Below are 5,390 nucleotides of genomic sequence, written 5' to 3'. Positions count from 1 at the left end.
GCCAACACTTTCGGCTCCACTCCAGGCCCCGTCCTTGCCAAGACGCCGGCTCTCTGGCTGGGTGGCAGCGACTATCCCAATGGGTCGGGACCAGCACGAACCTGCCAACCTCCCAGCAGCTACGATCCTATAAACAGGTTGGGGCTCCACCCTCCAGATTGTTCCTTCAACCCAGCACCTTCTCTTCTTCCCCAAGAGGCTGGGTCAACCAGCATCTCCAGAAATCTCTGGCCAGGCTCCAGGGCCCGCAGGTTGAGCACCTCCTCCAGACCTGGAGTGTCAGCACAGAACAGGCAGTCAGGAGGAGGCAGACAAGTCCCAGGAGCGGTGGCGGGAAACTGACTCCTCTGAGGCTGAGGGCAGAGGGTGGGGCGGGGGGCAGAGCAAAGGAAGCCCCTGTAGCTCAGCCTGCCTGAGCCACACCTGCCTTTGGGAGTGGGGTCTGAGCACTTGGGACCAGACAAGAGGCCAGACCTGGGCAGCTCCATGTAGGTAGGAGTCCAGGCGATGATGATATGAGCAGTTGTGGGGCAGGCCCTGGGCCAGCACTTCCTCCTCACCTGCCCAAGAGCAAACTCCAGAGAGCTGCGGAGGGGTATGGACACCTCTGGTTATAAGCCCCTCGCCTCTGGTTTGGCTGGTCCCAAGAGCTCAGGGGATTCTATTAGACTTTGTAATAGAGGTAAAAGAGACCAGCCGGGCTCGGTGGCTCAGCCTGTAATCCCGCACCTTCGGGAGGCTGAGGTGAGTGGATTGCCTGAGCCCGCGGGTTCGAGACCCACCTGGGCAGCGAGACCTCATTTCTACAATAAATCAAAAAATCAGCTGGGCGTGGTAGCGCATGCCTGTAATTCCGGCTACTGGGAAGGCTGAGGCGGAAGGATCGCCGGAGCCCAGCAGGTTGAGGCTGTGGTGGCCGGAAGCGGCCACTGCACTCCAGTCTGGGCAACAGAGTGAGACTCCAACTCAAAAAAAAAAAAAAAAAAAGAGACCAATCAGGAAACGCTCAGGTTATGAAAATTGTAAAAGAAAACCTTGTGAAGTCATCTGTTTAAAGTATTTAGTGTGCACATGAGCATTAAAATGACATGAATTCAGTCATCTTACTGCCAATTCAATATATAATTGAAGACTAATGATTTGTTTTTCGAGGCAAATGAAACCGAATTAATGTTAAATTACTACAAATGGATCCGAAATGTATTATTGCAGAATCAGGCAAAACAGAAATATAATCATCTATGAACAAGTGAAAATTGATTGAATGGGAAATCCTTCTAATTTACATGAATCGAATGTAAAATCTAATGAAAAAGTATATGTAAAATGAAGAAAACTAAAAAGAACAATTTATTCCAAGTGGGTCATAGACGAAGAAATGTAGAAAGTCACCCAGTCTGTGAGTGACAAGCCAGGGGTTCTACTCTCTGGACTTAAAATCCACTCCCCGACCCCCTCAGACCTGGCTCAGCCTGGCCTGAAGCCCAACCACCAGGACTTCCTTGGTCATTGGTAGCCTCCACAGTTTAGGCTCATCCCAGAGTAATCCCAGGACCTTAGGAACCCTGATGAAATAAATCCCCCAGGGGAGCAAATTAACACTTCTCCCTGAACTGATGGGGGAGGGCGGCCTGGAACACTTATGGGTGTCCAGACAGGCAGAGCCACAGCTCACTCCATGAGGTGGCTCCAGCCCCAGCCCCAGCCCCCTATTCCAGTATGGGATAGTGGGCATCCCACGCCCCTATAGAGGACAGCTGCCTATGTTGAGAGGAGGGCTTGGTGCTCAGTTTCCCCATCTGTACAGTAGAGGCAGGGCCTGGAAAAAACGATGAAATTTCTGCTTCAGAGATTTCTTAATTTGGTGCTAGGGTCCGTGGATGGGATTTAGTGTACTTCTAGCCATCCCTGAAATGATATCCAAAATTAGGTGGATATGTATGCGTGTGTGAATGTTTCTAGAAAAAGGTTCCAGAGCAGCATTTTCCAATAGGAATATCATAGGAGCCACAAATGCCAATCCTAAATTTCCTAGTGACCACAGTAAGAGTAGTAAAAAGACACAGGTGAAGTTGACTTTCATAATGTATTTTGTTTAACCCAATAATCCAAGGTATTGTCAATTCAACATGTAACCTACATATAATATGATTAAAGAGATATTTTACTTTTCTCATACTAAGTCCACAAAATCCATGGTGTGTTTTACACTTATAGCACATCTCAGTTCAGACCAAACACATTCCAAGTGTCCAGTGACCACGTGTGGCTAGAGGAGACCTCACCAGAGAGCTCAGGTCTACAGCTTCCCTCAGATTCCCCAAAGAGTTTTTTTAAGACTGTAAAAAGATTGAAAGCCACCGTTCAATGTGTCAAACTTGGCTACCCCCAGTATGGGCGGGCCACAGGACTCTCACAAGGAGAGAGGACATATTTAGGACCTTCCACTAGCAGTTTCCATGAATTGTTTGCCAAGACTTGGGGTTTTCTTTGGTTGAGACCCAAGGTTCTCAAGTAGGGGAGGGACCAGGAGCAGGGGGGCACAGTGGTCAGCCCCAGGCAGAAGTCCTGAAGAGCTCCCCTCCCTGGCCCCACAAGGGCTGTGAATTGGGAGTAGGCCAGGAAGGACCAACAAAGGTAAGGACAAGAAGACAGAAAACAGTCAGAGGACATCTGGAGGAGGTCAGCCTAGAACAGGTCTGGCAGGCACAGCTTGGCTGGGCTGAGGCCACAGGCTGCTCCCCCAGACTGGAAGGATCCTCAAGAGAGGAACATGCTTGTAGGGCTCATCAGAGCAGAGCTGACCCAGGTCACCAAGCTGGAGGAGGTCTTGGGTACCCATACTTCTCATTCCATCAACCCTTCTCCCTTTCTGGTCTTTCTTCCTACCATGGTCTCTTCTGTTTACTCTACATTCATGGCAAAAAAATAATAATAATCCATTTGTTCATTTGGCACTTAAAGCACCTTTAATTTTCCCAAATTCCCCTGGGAACCAACCCCCCCTACTCTCTGCTTCATGGTTGGGGTGGTGTTGACTCCACCTCCAGCTGCAAGAATGCCGTATGTGGCCCAAGGCTGGTCAGTCTGTTCATGGTCAATCTGTTCATGGAATCCCCCTGGCCAGGTGTTTGATTCATTGGTCTCATGACCCCAGCTGGTGAAGTCACAGTAAATACTGGTGTGTGAAGTTCTGGGAGAGACACTTTGTTTTTCCTGCTGGGCCAGAACTTTGGAGAATATGAAACTGGGACTGCTGGATGTATCCATCTTGCTCCCACAAGAGGCCCATCTGTCAGGAAAATGGAGTCAATAATAGTTAACAACAATACCATACTTACTACGCTTCGGGCAAAGGTGGGTTTATTGTGAAGCTAATGATACTCAAGCTAAGTCTTCCTCCTGCAAGGTCCTTTCAAGGCTCCCAGAGGAGCCCTGGCAATAGGTTCTTGCAACCGTGTTTTAGTAAAATTCACAAAAGTAAACCGTTATTATCCGTAACTGGTAAAGACTGTTGTCTTCCCATTCCTGTCTCTGTTAGCATTGATGTGGCTGTGGATATTTTTAGGATCTAGTTAAAGGCAAGTTGAGTTAGAGATCCATTTAATTTCAGTCTAGTGAGACATATTTTTGTGGTTTGCAGTCAGTTTCATGTACTGCGAAGTTATTGCCAGACATGTGGTTTGAGAATGGTTTCCAAAAATACTCTACCACCCACTGTGCTGACTATGGTATTGTGACAAAAGATATATAAGGCCAGTGGTTGCACTGTGATATGGATGTGTTCTTTGGTGCCAGGAGAATTGAACAGAGGAAGAGAACCATGTAAGCAGTATCCTGAGTCAGAAACCAGTCTGTGGAAAATTCATCCAATCAGACACATGAAATTGCAAGTGGAAGATTTAGTTTTCATTAACCCCTGATCAAAATGGAAATTCTCTCCTGAAAAGGGTGTTTTCAATCATGACTTGAGTGTTTGTTTCCCTTTATTTGATGGTGATTTTAAGAAATGGAATTTATCATGATTCCTGTACCCAGCACAACACCTACTCATGCACAGGAGAAACTTGAGGAATTGTGGAAGATTTTATTTTTCCAAAAAATGGTTGCACCAGTATCTCCTGTCTATCTCTTCCAGCACTCACTACTCCCCTATCAGAAGGTGGAAACCACCTCCCCTCTTCTTGAATCTGGTGAGTTGTGATTGTCTCGTAACTTACAGCAGCAGTCCCCAACCTTTTTGGCATCAGGGACTGGTTTCACGGAAGACAATTTTTCCACGGACCAGGGGAGGAGGGGAAAGGTTTTGGTGTGATTCAAGCGCATTACATGTATTGTGTACATTATTTCTATTATTATTACATTGCAACATATAATGAAATAATTATTATGAAATTATTATCTTGATATGAGTCTGTAAGCAATTGATTTACTATGGTCTCTATTGGTTTATTTTTTAAATTGATTTATTAAAGTCTGTACCCTTTCCTAGAATAGATTTATTATGGTCTCGCAGCTGATGTTCACCTGTATTGACAGCTGCTCCCCAGCGCTAGCATCACCGCCTCAGCTCCACCTCAGATCATCAGGCATGAGATTCTCACAAGGATTGCACACCCTAGATCCCTTGCATGTGCAGTTCACAATAGGGTTCGTGCTTCTGTGAGAATCTAATGCCACAGCTAATCTGACAGATGATGAAGCTCAGGCAGTATTGCAAGCAATGGGCATGAAGCTTCGCGGGCTTGCCCACCGCTCACCTCCTGCTGTGTGGCCAGGTTCCTAACAGGCCACCGACTACCATGGCCTGGGGGTTTGGAACCCCTGACTTACAAGATGTGAGGAAACTGATGGCTTGACTCCAAGGTTAGATCGTGAAGCGATGTAGCTCTCTTCCCCTCAGATCCCTAAACCACCAGGTAAAGCGTTCAACTCCCCTGAGGATGTCATGCTATGAGGAAGCCAAGCCACACAGACAAGCCACACAGACAAGCCACTAGTCGGCACTGGACTCGGCATTCCTGGTCTCCAGGCCCTCCCAGCCCAGGCTCCAGACCCATGGATGAGTGAGCCTTCAGATGATGCCAGCCCTGGAGGCTGAGTCATCCCCCGCCTGTGTCCTTTCTGAACTTCTGAAAGACAAAATCTGTGAGCCTAATAGAGTGGCTATTTTAAGCTGTTACATTTGGGGTGATTTATTACAAAGCTGTAATAGGTAAATCAGAGGTTTTCCCAAGTTTGCTGATCATCCTGAAGTTTTACATGATAATACCAAGAAGTTATGAAAATGAAACTATCAATAATTAACTATTATAGCTGTTAATACTTTTTAAAAATTTTAATCAACCAGACTAGAAGAAAGACTGCTTTCTATTTGCACTGAAGAAAAT

The sequence above is a fragment of the Carlito syrichta genome, unplaced genomic scaffold (assembly GCF_000164805.1).
Source record: "Carlito syrichta isolate Samal-C Ts95f unplaced genomic scaffold, Tarsius_syrichta-2.0.1 Scaffold91562, whole genome shotgun sequence".
Lineage (NCBI taxonomy): Eukaryota > Metazoa > Chordata > Mammalia > Primates > Tarsiidae > Carlito > Carlito syrichta.
The sequence above is the reverse complement of the archived record's forward strand: the minus strand, read 5'-3'. Positions refer to the sequence as shown.